Source organism: Nicotiana tabacum, chromosome 6, assembly GCF_000715075.1.
Source record: "Nicotiana tabacum cultivar K326 chromosome 6, ASM71507v2, whole genome shotgun sequence".
Lineage (NCBI taxonomy): Eukaryota > Viridiplantae > Streptophyta > Magnoliopsida > Solanales > Solanaceae > Nicotiana > Nicotiana tabacum.
Window position 1 is genome coordinate 50409694 of NC_134085.1, and position 19991 is coordinate 50429684.

A 19991-nucleotide genomic window follows, 5' to 3' on the forward strand; every position below is an offset into this window, starting at 1 on the left:
CTGATTGAAATTGTGCATACATCATGGTCAAACCTAGTTGGATCAATTATGTTGTCCACATAATGATCCTTTAAGATGAGTCTTATCCAAAGTCCACCGGGGTTTCCATAATCCCAACGGACACAACTACATTCTGTGTATTAATTTGGAGAACTAAATGCCAATATGCTAATCATGAATGTATAAATAGTCGAGTCTGGTGGGGGAGAAAGGCCTATCCCCTTTGTTTTTGTAGAAAATGAGGCACAAGGTCCCCAGATTCGGTATGGTTAGCAACATTCCACTATTGCTGATAGATTTGTGGGAGGATCTTTCCTCAAGTGACAAGAAACACGTAAGGAAGTATCTAGGTAACTTTCCTTCCCTGCTAGACATTAAGCCAAACAACAAGTTGATCGAGGCTGCCACTTTGTTCTGGGACAGTGAGAGGTCTGTGTTCCGTTTCGGCGACATAGAAATGACATAACTTCTAGAAGATATTGAAGGGCTTGCGGGGTTGACTTAGGATAGTCCTGGGTTATTGGTACCGAAGAACCGTACCGGTGAAGGGTTCTTAAAGATGATGGGATTGAAGAAGAATGCTGACCTGGTATGCTTGAAGGAATCTTACATACCCTTCGAATATCTGTATAAGAGGTATGGCCATAGCAAGTCCTACCGTACCTACCATGTTGATATCTCTTTCATTTCTCTTGGCCACATCTACCGCAGAGTGTTCGTGTTCATTGTATGCTTCTTGGGCCAAATAGCATTCCCAATGAAAGGGGAAAAAATCCACACTAGGTTGGCCATGGTCGCCAAGACTTTGATGGAGGGGATCAATGGACAGACACACACTATAGTCCTCATGATCATAGTCGACATCTACAGGGCTCTGGAGTATTGTCAAAGAGGGGTCAAGCATTTTTAGGGTTGTAACTTGTTGTTGCAGTTGTGGTTGTTATAACATTTTCAAAAAGGTCACTATTGCCAAGAATTTTTGCGAAGGGCTTGGAACAAAAATATTGCCTTCTATCACTCCAAGTGGATGACTTACATCCCAATACAGGTTCGCTCAGCCGGAAAGTGCCAAAGAATGGGTAGATTTCTTCGACAATCTGACCGAGGAACATGTGCAATGGATGTTTGAACGGTTCCTAACAGACGAATTCATCATCAGATCTAGGGATGCTCCACACTTAGTGTTGATTGGGTTGAGAGGGATATACCCTTAGGTCCCTATTCGAGTTATGAGGCAAGCAGACAGGAAACAGGTTGTACCAAAGGTTGCCATGATGAATCATTTCAGTGCAGACTTTCAAGACGACGATGTCCCTTACAAGTGCCAAACTCGGCACATGTGGCATTGCAAAATCATTATGGAAAAGAACACCATTGAGCTAGACAAGTATCATGCATGGTGTGAGCCTCTCTACCCAGCATGGTTGGAGGACAATCTATAAGGAATAGTGATACCAGGAGCTGGTCGAAGGAATAAGATCATTGACGAAGAAGCTGAAGCTCAAGTTATATACAACAGGCTGCGCAAGAGGGTCCACAACTCTGAGAATGAGCATCGGGAAATACATGAGAGGAATCTGAGGTTCATTGAAGAATGGAAAGAGATGGTAGTCACTTCCAATAGGAAACTGGAATATCTGGAGCGAGGAATAGTGTAGCTGGAAGGTAAAGTCATAAAGAGGATCGAGTATTGCCAGAACGCTGAATTAGTTGAAGGAGGACATCTGGCCAAAACCTAGTTGCTGCTGGGTTTGCGCGAGCTGGGGGACCTATTGATGGAGTCAAGAAGATCGAATCTAGGGAAGGTCCTTTTGGGACCAAATAGTCTAGATTTATTTGCTTTCCTAAAATGTAATAAGGCCAAGTGCTAGTAGTGTCTTATTTTTCTATTATCTTAGTGTTGTTTTGGGATTTGTCTATTTTTAAATTATGAAATGAAGAATTTATTGGCATTTAAAGTTCTCCAAATCTATTTGTCGCTAGGCCTACCTCAGGCACAACGAGGCTCCCCAATTAAGATACGAATTTACATTTCCGTAATATGTGTTTAAATACTGTAAAGATTTCAGAATCCTCACTAACTTGTTACCTTTTTGTTTTTGATTATTTTGATTATTCTCATCCCCTTAGGTTGGTTCACTCATACTGGCCTCATCAGCGTATTATACCAGATCTAGAAGCCCTCCACCTCCTCCTCCTCCAAACAATACAAAAGGCATAGGAAAAGCAAAAATGGACAACTTAAGTGGCATTCGAAAGGAAAATGTTGAGAACGCAAAAACCTCAGACGGTCGTAGTACTCCTGCCCTAAATGATCTAATCTTGAGACTGGAACAAAAGATACTAGAACTACAAGGAGAACTTGAGCAGGTTCGCAACTTGACAAACTTGTCACTCACCTTAAATGTCCCCGACATCCACCAACAAAACAGAAAGAACCCAGCACCTCCCCAAAACACAGAAAACCAACATCCACAAAATCCTCCCGCGCCAAATTATTAAGCAACTCCACCCCAAAATCTCAATCCATTGCCAATACCAACTTTTTCATAGCATCACCATCAACCAATTTAGTACCCACCAACCACCACTTACCACACTCCCTAAAACATACCACAACCCATTCCCAATCCCCAAAACTCCACCAATGACCATCATTACACCCAAGTCTCTAGCACCCATCAAAGCAAACCTATATACAATGAAACTGTACCTCACTCCATCCAACCCATCTCCAATAAACCAGAATCCTACGAAAAGGACCTGCTCATTAAAAACATGGATGAAGAACTCAAGAACTTGACAAGCCGAGTTCAAGGTGTATAATGTGGCAAAGGAATAGAAGGGTTGAACTATGAAGACCTATGCATACAGCCAGATGTAGAACTAGCAAAGGGATACAAACCTCCCAAGTTTGAGATGTTCGACAATATGGGTGTTCCCAGGGCTCATTTGAGAACCCAATGGGACAAACTTGTCGGGGTCAGAAAAGACGAAAAGATCCAGATGAAACTCTTTATGAGGAGTCTTACTAGGGATGCTTTGTCTTGGTACATCAGCCATGATCCCAAGAAATGGTGTAATTGGGTAAGTGTGGCATCAGATTTCATGGTCTGGTTCAGGTTCAACGCATAAAATACACCAGATATTTTCTACATCCAAAATCTTAAGAAAAAACCTACTGAGACTTTCCGTGAGTATGCTACTCGTTGGAGGTCGGAAGCAGCAGAGGTCAAGACATATTTGGATGAGGAACATATGAACAAGTTCTTCGTTAGAGCATAGGATCCGCAATATTATGACAGGTTGATGGTTATCAAAAATCATAAATTATCTGATATCATAAAACTTGGAGAAAGAATCGAAGAAGGAATCAAGACTGGGATGGTAACGAATTTTGAGGCAATACATGCTACAAATAAGGCATTAAAATCAGGTGGCATATCAAAAAAGAGAGATGTTGGGGTAGTAATGGTGGCCCAAGGCCCAAAAACTCTACTTACCTATCAAACACCTCCACCCACATATCAAACACCTCTACCCATATATCAAACACCTACACCCACATACCAAGCACCACCACCCACATATTAGCCCTCATCTCCAAGATATTCCCAACCAGCCACTGTTCATCACACCTATAACTCCCAACCATCACATTTCCAATCACCTCGGAATTGCCAAAACTTTCCAAGACCAAGACACAACTTCGACCGCACACCACACAAATAATACACCGCTATTGCTGAGCCCATCGACCAGTTGTATAAAAGGTTGAGAGTCGCGGGTTAGGTCACTCATGTTCCCCCTGTGGCATTAGAAAACCCATCCCAATGGGTCAATCCGAACAAAACTTATGCGTACCATTTCGGTATGAAGGGGCACACCACTGCTCAGTGCCAAACATTGAAGGATAAGATCTAGACTCTAATAGACAACAAGGTCATACAGGCAAAAGAAGCGTCAACTAATGTCCGCGACAATGCCCTCCCTGATCATAGAGGTGGGGGAGTACATGTGATAGAGACGAACAAAGAGTAGGACCCTGAGGGGTCAATTGGCTTTATTAGAGAGGGTTATGACTTTAAAGTTGCAGTCAAACTTAATCTTATCGTGGTATAGACTCAGTCACCAATCGAGGTTAAGGTAACTGCATCAGTTTTATTCGAGGTAGAGGTGGCTCCGCCTGCAGCCACCCCCGCTACATTTGAAGTAGAAGTGGTCACATCTTTCACTGTGAAAGTATCAACCACACCTCCATTCAACTAAAAAGCAATACACTGGGATTATGTTTTCGAGGCTCGGTGAAAAGGGAAGGCCAAGGTAGAGGAATCTGATGCTGCACAAGGAATGACTAGGACTGGAAGGGTCTATACACCTGAACACTTGGGAGGATCGAGCAAGGATGCCACTACTAGGCAGCCTATCAAATAGATAGGGCCGGATGACTTGTGAAGGAAAGTACAAGCAAAGGAGTATTTTGTCATTGATCATTTGAACAAACCCCCTACTTAGATATCTATCCTCTCACTGTTGTAAAATTGAGAGGTGCATAAGAACGCTTTAATGAAAGTGCTGAGCGAAGCTTATGTACTCAATAACATCACTAGTGGAGATATGGCCAATATGGTAGGCATGTACTGGAAAGACATAAGATTATCTTCCACGAAGATGAGATGCCACTTGTGGGGTGGAATCAAAATTGAGAATTGCATATTACATTGCAATTTGAAGACAAATTCATTGCTCGGGTCTTGGTTGACGGAGGTTCAAGCCTAAATATTTTTCTATTGGACACCCTGAAAAGGTAGAACAAAGGTTTCCATGAAATACGAGTAGGAAGTATGAGCGTCAAAGCTTTCGATGGGTCCTAAAGGGCCACGATAAGGGTAATCAACCTTTGCTTATAGACAGGGCCAACTTGGTTCGACGTCAAATTTTAGGTACTCGACATACCAGCCTCATATAATCTTATGTTGGGCCGACCATGGATCCATGCTGCTGGAGACATGCCCTCCACACTACATCAAGCCGTGAAGTTAGAATGGAATCGTCAGGAGGTGATCATGCACGGAGATGGAAGTAACCCCATCTACACCAATCAAATCATCCAGGCCATTGGACATAGAAAAAAACTAGGAGGGGAAACCTTTTATCACATTGAACGGGTCAACGTCGTAGAGAAGGATAAATGGTGAAGTGGTAAAATAGAAATTATACTGACTTGGTCTGGATATGAACCCGGAAAAGGGTTGGGAAATAACCTCCAAGGTATCACTAAATCGATACAGCTGAAAAATCATGGTACTAACTTTGGGCTCGAATACCAGTACACATGGTAAGAGTATAGAAATTGGTTGCCTCCATGGCGTGGACCGTACTACCCTCTCAAGCAACCAGCGCCACGCTTGGAACAAGCTTTTCACGAAGCTGATATGATATGGGCGACTGTAGAAGAGGAAGCACTAGCTCGGTTAAAGAATTTGTTCTTGGAGAATGAGGACATGGACTGCAGTGCCATAATTGAGGAGGAGGAAGAAGAAGGCCTCACCATTCAGACCGTAAAGAAGGGAGCTTTGCTCAAGAATTGGACCGCTACACCATTCCGAGCCCGTCGATTCCCTGGGTAGCTTGGTAGATTTTACTTCTATAGCCATTTTAGGCATTTAAGATTTCCCATAATTTTGTTTTAAGATTTACTTGTTTCAAAATAAATGCTCGATTCATCAAGCCGTACTTTGTCTGGATGATTTTTTAATTTTAATCTAATGCATTTGCTCTTTAATATTCACTACTATCTTTGCACTTTTCCTTTCTACAACATTATTATTACTTTTCCTGATGAACCAGTGACTGTGACATGTAATGAAGCAATGCAATATGAGAATAGTGATTTAGATGAAGAAGATGAGATACCCAAGGAAATTGTTAGGGATGTTGAAAACTTTGAGAATAAGCCTAAGTCAAATTTGGACGAGATCGAAGCAGTAAGTTTGGGAGACGCCGAGACCGTCAAGGAGACTCGCATCCGTATTTACTTGTCACCAACGGAGAAGGAAGAGTACATTCGGTTCCTAAAAGAGTATGAGGACATTTTCGCATGCTCATATGATGACATGACCGGTTTGAGCATGTCCATACTGGCTCACAATTTGCCTTTTAACCCCATGTGTCTGCTAGTGAAGCAGAAATTCAGAAAGTTCAAACCAGATATAAGCTTAAAATCAAAGAGGAAGTCACCAAACAGATCAAAGCCAAAGTTCTCAGGGGGGTTGAGTACCTAACCTGGTTAGCTAACATTTTGCCAGTTCCGAAGAAGGATTGGAAAGTTAGAGTATGTGTTGACTATCGAGATTTAAATAGAGCAAGACCCAAGGATGACTTCCCACTGCCAAATATACACATCCTGATCAATAATTGCGCCAAGCATGAACTCCAATCCTTTGTGGATTTCTTCATGGGTTATCACCAGATCTGGATGGATGAACAAGACTCTAGAAGACAGCTTTTATTACACCTTGGGGTGTACGCTATTACAAGATGATGTCATTCGGTGTAAAGAATGCTGGTGCTACTTATATGAGAGCCATGACAACCATCTTCCATGATATGATACATAAAGAAATAGAGGTGTATGTGGATGATATCATTATCAAATCCAAGAGGGCCGCATATCACATAGCAGACTTGAGAAAGTTCTTTGACATGCTAAGGAGGTACAACTTGAAATTGAATCCCGCAATGTGTGAATTCGGGGTTCCCGCAGGAAAATTACTAGGATTCATCGTTAGTCGTTGAGGGATCGAGCTGGATCCGTCTAAAATCAAGGCTATTCAAGAGTTACCTCCACCTAAGAGCAAGAAGGACGTGATGATCTTCGAAGGACGTCTCAACTATATCAGTCGATTCATAGCACAGTCCACAGTTATATGTGAACCCATCTTCAAGAGGCTGAGGAAAGATGCCGAAGCAAGCTGGACAGAGGATTGTCAGAAAGCTTTTGACAAGATCAAGGAGTACCTGTCCACACCTCCAGTTTTGGTCCCGCCATAACCAGGATGACCTTCGCTACTCTATCTATCTGTATTGGATGGAGCTTTCGGATGTGTTTTGGGACAACACGACGAGATAGGAAGAAATGAGCAGGCCATAACTACTTGAATAAGAAGTTCACACCTTACGAAGCACGATATTCTCTACTTGAACGCACTTTATATGCTTTGACTTGGACAACTCAGAAATTGAGGCACTACTTATGTGCCTACACTACATACCTCATATCCAGGATGGATCCCCCTGAAGTACATATTCTAGAAGCTCATGCTGACTGGAAAGTTGGCCAAATGGCAGATACTGCTAAGTGAGTTCCATATTGTCTATGTAACTCAAAAGGCGGTCAAAGGACAAGCATTGGCAGATCACCTTGCTGAAAATTCGGTGAGAGCAGAATACAAAACCTTGAAAACATATTTTCTCAATGAGGAAGTATCATTCGTAAGAGAAGACATCACCGAAGCATGCAACAACTGGAGGATGTTCATTGATGGAGATGCAAATTTCAGAGGAGTAGGTATTGATGTAGTCTTGGTATCAGAAACGGGTCAACATTATCCAGTATCTGCTAAACTCTGATTTCCCTACACCAACAACATGGTAGAGTATGAAGCCTGCATACTAGGGCTCAACATGGCAATCGACATGAACATCCAAGAGCTGCTGGTGATCGGTGATTCCGATTTGCTTGTGCACTAGGTACAAGGAGAGTGGGAAACCAAGAATTTCAAGATATTGCCATAACTACACCATGTGCAGGAATTGAGGAAAGTTTCATGAAGATAAAATTCTGACATATGCCCAGAATTCAGAATGAGTTTGTCGCTGCATTGGCCACCTTGTCATCTATGATACAATATCCAGATAAGAATTATATTGATCCCATTCTGGTGAGGATCTATAATCAGCCGGCATCTTGTGCTCATGTTAAGGAAGAAATAGATGGAAAGCCTTGGTTCCATGACATCAAGGAGTATTTGTCAAAGGGAGAATATCCGAAGCATGAAAACCACACTCATAAACGCACACTCCAGAGAATGTCCAACAATTTCTTCCACAACGGACGAAACTTGTACAGGAGAACTCCTAATTTAGGTTAACTAAGATGTGTCAACGCAAAAGAAGCTTATAAACTGCTTGAGGACATACATGTTGGGACCTGCGGCCCACATATGAATGGTTTTGTCTTAGCCAAGAAGATACTCAAGGCCGGTTACTTTTTGATGACCATGGAGGCGGATTGCATCTAGTATATATGCAAATGCTTTCAATTCCAAGTACATGCCGATGTGATAAAGGTTCCGCCAAACGTGCTCAATGCAACAAGCTCACCTTGGCCATTTGCCGCCTGGGGAATGTATGTTAATTGTCCGATTGAAACCACTACTTCAAATGGAGATAGGTTTATTCTGGTAGCCAGTGATTACTTCACGAAATGGATAGAAGTCGCATCTTACAAAGCTATAACAAAGAAAGTCGTCGCAGATTTTGTCAAGGATTGAATTGTTCACCGATTCGAAGTTCCCAGGTCCATTATTACTGACAATGCCGCCAATCTCAAAGTGATCTGATGAAAGCCATGTGTGAAACTTTCAAAATCAAGCACAAGAATTCCACAGCCTACAGAGCTCAGATGAATGGAGTCGTAGAAGCTGCCAACAAAAACTTCAAGAGGATAATAAGAAAGATGGTGGGAAATCACAAACAATGGCACAAGAAGCTACCTTTTGCTTTATTGTGATACCACACTACAGTTCGCACATCAACAGGGGCAACTCCCAACATGTTGGTTTGTGGTACCGAAGCTGTCATCCCAGCCGAAGTAGAGACTCCTTCTTTGAGAGTTATATAGAAAGCTGAACTCAGCAATATAGAGTGGATAAGGAGTCGCTATTAACAATTGGCCCTCATTGATGGAAAAAGGATGAACGCAGTGTGTCATGACCAACTTTATTAGAACAGAATGTCTAGAGCTTTCAACAAAAGGGTCAAACCAAGACAATTTGCACAGGTCAGTTGGTGCTGAAGAAGATCTTCCCACATCAAGATGTAGCAATAGAGAAATTCTCTCCCAACTGGAAAGGTTCGTACATGGTTCACAGTGTACTAACAGGAGGAGCACTCATACTTGCAAAAATGGACGGAGAAATCTGTCCAAAACCAATCAATTCAGAAGCACAGTTAAGAGATACTATACCTAGATTATTTACATCTGATGTAATTGAACTACGCTTTACCTGATTCTCGTTTAAGAGGGGATACGTAAGCAGCCTTATGGGTTCAGTCATATCATAATAAAATTTTCATTTCCCCCAAGATCAGAAACTGGGGCAGAATTTTGAGGAGAGTCCTCAAAATTCTAGAGCAAGTCCAGCCAATGCCAACATGTGTGAGACGGTCAGTAATCAGTTAAGAAATTGGGGCAGAATTTTGAGAAGGATTATCAAAATTCCAAAGAATGTTCAGCAAGGCCTATTATCCATAAATGGTCGAAATATCATCTACCAAACTGGGGCAAAATTTTGAGGAGGACCCTCAAAATTCCAACATAAGAGAGCTGCAATGCCTTTGAGATTTGTTACAGTCACTAATTCATCTAAAATGTATCAATATATTTCTAAAATAACTCTATTTTTAACAACAATTGCATATTTTTCGAAAAAATCTATTTCCATAATAGTCAGGTGTCACCCAGAGGAACTCGAACAAGTTTTTAGAACGGAACAAAGCAAGGCTGGCAGACGAAATACGAACCAACCTCCCCCTCACAAAACTTACAATTTTTCTTTGAACGCAGGTATATCTGACGTAGCAATAGCGTCCGCAAATATATACACATAACAAGATCACTATCTATCAGGCCATTAGACATAGAACATATCTCCAGCTAAGAAATATACTACTTTTATTTGATGCTCTCCATTTGCATGAGCCTAATCCCAGCCTCCATCCTCATGAGGCTAATACTTGCCTCCCTATCTGCATGAGGCTAATCCCTGCCTCCATACTGGCATCAGGCTAATCCCTGCCTCCATATTTGCACGAGGGTTATCCTTGCCTCCATATCTGCATGAGGTTAATCATTGCCTCCTTATCTGCATGAGGCTAATCCTTGCCTCCTTATTTGCATGAGACTAATCCGCCTCCACACTTGAATGAGGCTAATCCTTGCCTTCCTATTTTTATGAGACTAATCGTTGCCTCCGTATGTGCATGACGCAAATCCTTGCATCTCTATTTTCATAAGGCTAATCCCTGCCTTCGCACATGCATGAGGCTAATCCTTGCCTCTCTATTTTCATGAGGCTAATCCTTACCTTCGTATCTACATGAGGCTAATCCTTGCCTCTATATTTGCATGAGGCTAATCCTTGCCTCCGTATTTTCCTGAGGCTAATCCCTGCCTCCCTATTTGCACGAGGCTAATCCCTACCTCCCTGTTTGCACTAGGCTAATCCTTGCCTCCGTATCTGCATGAGGCTAATCCTTGCCTCCGTATCTGCATGAGGCTAATCCTTGCCTCCGTATCTACATGAGGCTAATCCTTGCCTCCGTATTTGCATGAGGCTAGTCCTTGCCTCCATACTTGCATGAGGCTAATCCTTGCCTCCATATTTGCATGAGGCTAATCCTTGCCTCCATATTTTCATGAGGCTAATCCTTGCCTCCATACTTGCATGAGGCTAATCCCTACCTCTCCATTCGCATGAGGCTAATCCTTGCTCCATATTTGCATGAGGCTAATCCTTGCCTCCATCTGCATGAGACTAAGCATTGTCCCTCTTTGGACAAATATTTCTCTACTTCAGTACTATCTGCTCGCTTTTAAATTAGGCTAAGCTCTTCCCTCCATTTCATAAGACTAAGCCTTGTCTTGTTAACATCATATTACTGCATTTCATGGGCTGAAATATTGCAAATCTATCCAAAAGGCATTACAGTCTAAAAGGCATCATCCTCATAGCCGGAAGACACCATGCCATGGCTTGAGGATCCCTTAAATTTGAATATCATTTTCAAAGGTGCCATGGTTCGGAGGCACCATTGTCATGGCCCGAGAACATTATCTCATGTCCTGTGAATCCCTCACTAAACAATTCATGGCCTAGGACGTCAAGGTCCAAGGATGTCATCTTTAACCGTCCAAAGACAACCTTCATGGTCCAAAAGGGAATTTGCATCATATTTATATTTTATCAAATACATGTTTGCAACATCTTTTATCTACATGTAACCAGTAAGTAACTACTATCCTAGCAGGAGCGATCTCTCTCAAGTTCCTTCAACTGTCTCGAACCTTAACCACTCACCATGGCCGCATCCACATCTCATGTATGTTCTTGCATGACTTCATCGGTATAATCCACCAATGAATCCAGAACTACACATAGCCTGATTTATGTAAGACCAGGGATATGTAGGCAGCTCGAAGACTGGAGTCCGACCTTTGTCTTTCAAAGGCATCCCGCCCAGTCAAAATTGGCCATCATTTTTTTACTCGAAAACTCTTTCATCCTTCCCGGGTATAGAGGGGCAACTGTTGATACCCAATTTTTCCCTATATTTTTAATACATATATATACTTTCAAAATAGCATATATGCATATATAGGCACGCATAAGCATTTTTATAATTTTTTCTATAATTTTAAAGGCTTCAAATTAATTTATTTATTTCCTTTTTACTCATAAAATTAAAAAATAATTATCCTTCAAATTATTTTTGTGGTGATTTAGTTATCTAAATTATATATTTATGCCAAAATACTGCTTAAATATTTTTAGTGCATTTTCTATAATTACATTTACATTTTTTTAGTTAATTTGCATATATTTGCAATACTAGCCATATTAATGCATAATTACGTTATTAATACATAAAATGATCTTTTATATTTTTAAAATGTTAAGATATTTTTAATTATTTTAGTATACAAAATATATTTTTGGAAATTATTTTAGTATTTTATAAATTATATTGTACTGAAAATGGCTATTAAAAATCTAGCCTAATTTCAATTCTATTACAGCCCAATTCCAACCCCTCCCCAATCCCAAACCGGACCCCAAAATTACCCAACAAAATTTCTAATTAAAATGCCCGACCCAATATCGGCCAAATCCTGGCTATTGATCGTTTTGATTAACGATCCAGGTTCTCCCTTTCCTAGTTAAACCAAGTAATACCCCCCCCCCCCAAACCTAATTTATTTCACAACCAACCCCGCAGCCCCAAAATCCTCTTTGCTCTAAAACACTCTCAACTTAAACCCTAATCTCCAAACGCCAACCCCCAACTATGGCCATATCCGGTGACCTCTCACCATCTCTCAGGCCTCCGATGGCTTCTCTCATGTCATTCTTTCAATCTCTAAGGCCGCCAAGGGACTAGGGCTATGCCGACTTGCATCTAGGGTTCATCTCTCACATGTTCCTGGACATTCTAGTGTGATTTCGAGTGAAATCATTCTATACTATCTACGATCTAAGGGTTTTTCAGTATGTTCCTTTATCTCTGTATGGTTCTCTTCGAAGCCCTAATTTTTTTCCCAAACCTACTAGATATGTACAAATCTAAGATGATTTGAGCTTTTTTCTTGTGTGTTTTACAATAGCCATGAGATTCTTTACAAGAATCGCATGATTTGAAGTGATTTTTCATCTTTTTCTAAAATTAGGGTTTTCACAATTTCTTTTTAAACTTTGTTTAATGATTCTTTGTGTTTAAACTTCTAATTCTCACACATTTTGACTAATTTCATGAACTTGCTGCAACCCTAGCCCGTTTGTACTGATAACCTTAATTTTTTGGGGTTCTTCGTTTGGTTTTTGGATGTTGGTACCTATGACTGTGTTCTTACCTTAGGTTATTGTGACTTCTCATGATTTACTTGTCCTAATATTCTTCTACTGAATTTTCTTAGTTCAACCTTTCACTGATATTATGAACTGATATTTATACTAACCATTCATGCAAAACTTGTATGCTTCTCTTTGAATCAATGTCATTTAACCATGGGTTTTGTTAAAGCTGTGTGAAATCTGACTTTTCATGCTCTACCTCATTTTATATGCTAAGCATGCTACTTCTTTTATGACTTTCTGAACCCTTGATTACTCCGAATCCCTTATTTTCTGGTTTAATTTGACCCCTTTCCATCTAATGTTTGATCCTTACTTTTTTACTCAATTTGATTGAATTTACCTGCCTTAATTGTTTTTCCTTTCCTTGTTTGCATTTCGCTGATCGTTATTGATTTATTTCCTTAATTAAACTAATGTGCATTTACCCTTAATTGCATGTTCTATACCTAAGCTTTACTTTATTCTTTTCCTTAAATACTGAGTATGTTTTACCTTTGGTTGAGTTGTCCCTTGATTAAGGAAAAATCTTGCTGATTTACGTGTGGTTTCCTGATTTACTACTTAAGTGATTTATTACCCTGTTTGTAAAGTTTTTGATTCCTATATAAGCCTCCTCTTCTTTTAAGTTCGGGACAAGAACCATAACAAGGAACTCTAGTTCACCTACGCTATTATAATCTTAAAGGCTCTCTACTCTCTTCTGTTGTTTCCAACTCCTATTAGTTAATCCGGCTGTAAGACAAGGCTGACTACTGGCATTATCTTTACTCTGTATTCTGCATACTCTCCTTAACTGTTATGTTCTGATTCAATTCACATTTCAAGCAAGTGTTTACTTTGTTCCTGTAGTTTATCAATCTTGATTTTCAGTTTTATGAGCTATTCTACTTAGTATACAACCAGCATGCCTATATTACTGTATCACAAAGCATGTTTTAAGCTTACAGCTTTATACTGTTTAGCATGACCAAACCCTGCTTGTTCTAAAATCTTGAATGTTTTCATGAAGTATTTGTCTGGTACAGTTTGTTCTAATGTAATTCGGTTTATTTCTTAAACCTATGTGTTCTCAACATAACTTTGTAACTACTTTCCTTTTTTTATTGTCATCACTAAGGTGTATGATAGGTGTTCCCCTACCCCTCTTTCCCTCGTGTGAGGTTTGTTCTGAAGCTGTATGTTCTCTAACCTGCTTTCTGACTATTTTAAATGTCTTCTTAAACTATTTCTATTCTTAACTCTATTCTGACTTTGATAAAAGTTCTTTCTGCTACTAAGACCTTCTTTCTCTATCTACCAAACTCTTTCAAAGTCATTATGCACTCCCACATTACTCCTAGAGTATTAGGTTCTGCACATCTAGCATGTGTATTGCCTTGAGATCCTTGAGATCTCTGTGAACTCTAGCATGTCATAGCTGGCCCTTCCACACTACACTTAAATCAGTTATTGGTGAGAAAAGGTCTAGGTGTGAGCATTGCCCGGGATCCTTGAGGTCCTTAGGGAACTTTGACACACCTAGACATGATATTGTCTATGGAACTTTGGCATTTGAGGCTATTGGAGGCTTGGGGAAGTTATTTGGGCCTGCTTCAGGCTCCATATAGTTAACTTCTTCTTCTTTTTACTTAATTGTGTATATAATTTATTCAGCTGGTCTGTAATAATTATTTGTTAACAACACTCGTGTGATTAGTGAAAAAGGGGAAGGTAGTTACATATCTATTGCTTAACTCGGGTAGATACCATGCCTATAGGATTGTTTTAATGCACTTTCTATGTCTGCTTTACCATACTAGAAACCATGCCTATAGAATTTAAATGGTTTCAATAATAAAGATCATGTATATAGAGTTAAAATCAACTTTATAATTAGAAATCATGCCTATAGGATCTAAATGGCTTTGCAACTAGAAATCATTCCTATAGGATACAAATAGTTTTATAACTAGATATCATGCCTATAGAAAGTAAAGTGATTAAGTTCAGTTTCTATTACGACATGTATTTACATTTGTTTCACTAAAAATCATGCCTATAAGGTCCAAAATTAGCTCTTAACAATTAGATACCATGCCTATAGGAATTAAAATTAGAAATCCTTCCAATAGAACTTAAAATCAATTTAGTTAAACAAATCAGTGTTAGTTCCCTTTTAACTAGTTTAATCAACCGTCCGCTTCTTCAATGAGTTTTCAAACACTACCTTAATTTACTATCACTAGAAAGCATGTCTATAGGATCTCAAGTATCCGTTTAAAACCATTCACTGTTTTACTGCACCAACGTAGATATCCTACTCTTAGGACATCACTGTTATGCGTTTAGGCAAGCCTATAGGGTGGTTAAAATTCTGCAACTCTGAAACTGTGCTTTTGCTATTTAAAACTATCCAGATTTAAGAGGTTTAAATCAGTAGGCAAGCTAAATAGGATTTTGATACTTTGTCCTGATTCAATGTTGTGTAATCCCTGCTCACCTAGATATCATGTTCTAGGATATTGTTTTAAAGTACTTGAATATTATTTTAAGGTGTGCATTTACTTGTTATATTTGAGGAGGTAATTGTGGGCCTATAACTTGTTCCCTTTAATGTAGTCCTACTTGTTCTTGATTGACGCCTAGACTTTTATCCTTTAAACCCTTAGGAAGGTCTAGAACTGTCCAAAAGTAGTGGTCCTAAAATACCTCTAGGGCCACGAGGAAGGGACGAGTAGTGCACGCATAAGAAATTTTTAAGTTTATTAGAACGCTTTAGGTTATGACCAAGAGGGGGGAATTGGGTAGAAAAGGATATGATGACTACGTGCTAATGTCACGTGTAGCCCCTCATTGAGGAGTGTTTACCGGGCATTGTTTGGGGTGATCCTGTAAGCTAACCACCTAGGACCCCTTTTCCCAATTTCCAATGTTTAAACTTTACTCTTTTATATGCAACTGCTCAAATTATTTGTCTTATTATTATTTGAGTCATACAATGTCCAAAACATGCCCTTATTTGCATGTATGTGTTTAACCTTTTATTTGTTAAAGGACTAATTCATAAGTATAAGTTCGGTCGGGATCCACCGTTGTGGACCGAGAGGGGTGTCTAACACCTTCCCCTTAAGGTTATTTTGAGCCCTTACCCTAAATCTCAAATAATGCAAACTAGTCTAAGAGTTAATCGCTCTAGGTACCCTAACGCACCATAATCTGTTAGATGGTTCCTCTTAGAATACCCAAATCCCAAAAGGAAATGAGTTATTACCCCATGAATGTCGGAATCGTAACTTTCTCTGCGACGGAAAAAAGAGGGCGCGATACAAGTCCCAAGGACAACATTCCACTGCCAAATATACACATCCTAATCGACAATTGCGTCAAGCATGAACTCCAATCCTTTGTAGATTGCTTCGCGGGTTATCACCAGATCTGGAAGGATGAAGAAGACGTATAGAAAATAGTCTTAATAGCACTGTGGGAGGTATACTGTTACAAAATGACGCAAATCGGTCCAAAGAATGCTGGGGTTACTTACATGAGGGTCATGACAACCATATTCAATGATATGATACACCAAGAAATAGAAGTGTTTGTGGACGACGTCATTATTAAATCCAAGAGGACCGCAGATCACCTAGCGGACTTGAGAAAGTTCTTTGACAGGTTAAGACGGTACAACTTGAAACTGAACCCCGCAAAGTGTGCATTCAGGGTTCCCGCAGAAAAATTATTGGGATTCATTGTCAGTCATTGAGGGATCGAGCTGGACCCGTCTAAAGTTAAGGCTATTCAGGAGTTACAGATTCCTAGGAGCAAAAAGGACGTGATGAGCTTCCTACGACGTCTCAACTATATCAATCGCTTCATAGTACATTCCACAACCATATGTGAACCCATCTTCAAAATGTTGAGGAAAAATGCCAAACAAGCTTGACCGAGGATTGTCACAAAGCTTTCGACAAAATCAAGGAGTACTTGTCCACACCACCGGTTTTGGTCCCTCCAGAACTAGGACGGTCTTTGCTAATCTATCTATCCATATTTTGTAGATCCTTCGGATGTGTTCTGGGACAACATGACAAGACATGGCGAAAGGAACAAGCCATATACTACCTAAGTAAGAAATTCAAACCTTCGAAGGCACGATACTCTCTGCTGGAACGCACTTGTTGTGCATTGACCTAGACAGCCCAGAAGTTGAGGAATTACTTTTGTGCCTATACCACATAACGCATATCCAGGATAGATCCTTCGAATTACATAGTTCAGAAACTCATGCCAGCTGGAAAGTTAGCCAAGTGGAAGATACTGTTGAGTGAGTTCGATATCGTCTACTTAACTCAAAAGGCGGTGAAAGGAAAATCATTGGCAGACCATCTTGCTGAAAATCCGGTGGGAGGAGAATACGAACCCCTAAAAACATATTTTCCTAATAAAGAGGTATCATTCGTAGGAGAGGACATTACCGAAACATATGACAGTTTGAGGATATTCTTCGACGGAACTGCAAATTTCAAAGGAGTGGTCATTGGAGCGGTTTTATTATCGGAAATAGGTCAACATTATCTAGTATCAGCTATACTCAGATTTCCCTACACCAATAATATGGCGGAGTATGAAGCCTGCATACAAGGACTCAACATGGCAATCGACATAAATATTCAGAAACTACTGGTAATCGCTGATTCAGATTTGCTTGTGCACTAGGTACAAGGAGCATGGGCCACCAAGAATTCCAAGATACTGCCCTATCTGTACCATGTACAGGAATTGAGAAAGAGGTTAACGAAGATAGAGTTTTGGCATGTACCTAGAGTTCAGAATGAGTTTGCCGATGCATTGGCCACATTATGAAACAACATCCGGACAAGAATTTCATTGATTCCATCCCACTGAGAATTCATAATCAGCCGGCGTATTGTGCCCACGTTGAAGAAGAAACAGATGCAAAACCTTGGTTCCATGATATCAAAGAGTATTTGGCAAAAGGAGAATATCCAGAGCATGCAAACTACACTCAGAAACGCACACATTGGAGGTTGTCTAATCACTTTTTCCACATCGGAGGAAACTTGTACAGAAGAACTCCTGATTTGGGATTGCTAAGATGTGTCGATGCAAAGATGGCTTCTAAACTACTTGAGGAGATACATGCTGGGACCTGCGGCCTAAATATGAATTGTTTTATCTTGGCCAAGAAGATAGTTAGGGCTAGTTACTTTTCGATGACTATGGGGATAGACTGCATCCAGTATGTCTGCAGATGCTACCAATGTTATGTGCATGCTAATATGATAAAAGTGCCGCCAAATGAGCTCGATGCCACAAGCCCACCTTGGCCTTTTGCCGCATGGGGAATGGATGTCATCGGTCCTATCAAGCCCACTTCTTCAAACGAGCACGTGTTTATTCTGGCAGCCATTGATACTTCACAAACTGGGTATAGGTTGCATCTTACAAAGCTGTAACTATGAAAGTCATCGCATACTTTGTCAAAGATCGTATTATTTGCCGATTTGAAGTTCCCGAGTCTATTATCATTGATAATTCCGCCAATCTCAATAGTGATCTGATGAAATCCATGTGTGAGACTTTCAAAATCACACACAAAAATTCCACAGCCTATAGACCTCAAATGAATGGAGCCGTGTAAGCCGCCAACAAAAACATCAAGAAGATACTAAGTAAGATAGTAGAAAACCAGAAACAATGGAACGAGAAACTACCCTTTGCTTTGTTGGGATATCGCACTACAGTTTGCACATCAACCGAGACAACTCCCTATATACTGGTTTATGGTACATAAGGTGTCATCCTATCCGAGGTAGAGATTCCTTCTTTAAGGATCATATAGGAAGCTGAACTCAACGATGCATAATGGATAAGGAGCCGCTATGAACAATTGGCCCTTATAGATGGAAAAAGAATGAATGCAGTATGTCACCATTAGATTTATCATAACAGAATGTCCAGAGCTTTCAACAAAAAGGTCAAACCAAGACAGCTTGCACCGGGACAGCTGGTACTTAAGAAGATCTTCTCACATCAAGATAAAGCCAAAGGGAAATTCACTCCCAACTGACAAGGCCCTTATATTGTTCATAGGGTACTAATTGGAGGAGCACTCATACTTGCAGAAATGGATGGAGAAGTTTGGCCAAAACCAATCAATTCAGATGCAGTCAAAAGATATTATGCTTAGATATTTCACATACACATGATGTAATTGAACTACGCTTGACCTGTTTCCCGTTTAATAGGGGATATGTAGGCATCCCTGTGAGTTCGATCATATCATAATAAAAATTTCATCTCCCCCTAAGATCAGAAACTGGGGCCTCTCAAAATTCTAGAGCAAGTTCAGCCAACGCCATTGCATGCCAGAAAATTAGAAATTGGTTAAGAAACTAGGGCAAAATTTTGAGAAGGACTCTCAAATTTCCAAAGAAGGATCAATGAGTTCATTGCTCGTAAATAGCCGAAGGATTATTTACCAAACTAGGGCAAAATTTTGAGGAGGACCCTCAAAATTCTAACACGAGAAAGCAGCAATGTCTCTGAAATGTGTTGCAGTCACTAGTTCATCAAAAACTACTTGATATTTCGCTATGTTTCAAAAAAAACTCTATTTTTATCAATAATTACATATTTTCAATAACTCTATTTTTGTAACAGCCAGGTGTTACCTAGGGAAACTCAAACAAAGCAAGGCCAGCAGACAAAGGCACGAACCAACCTCCCCTTACAAAACTTACAATTTTTGTTTGAATGCAAGCACATCTGACGTAGCAATAGCATCCGCAAATATATACACGAATCCAAATCGCTATCAAACGGGCCACCAAACACCGAATATATCCCCAACTAAAAAGTATTTGACCCTTATTTTCTAGTCCATTTGCATGGGACTAAGCCTTATCCCGCATCTTGAATGAGGCTAGGCCCTGCCTCCATATTTGCATAAGGCTAAGCACTGCCTTCCATTTGCATGGGACTAAGCCCTTTCCCGCATCCTGCATGAAGTTAAGCCCTGCCTCCATTGTTGCATAAGTCTAAGCACTACCTTCCATCTGCATGGGACTAAGCCTT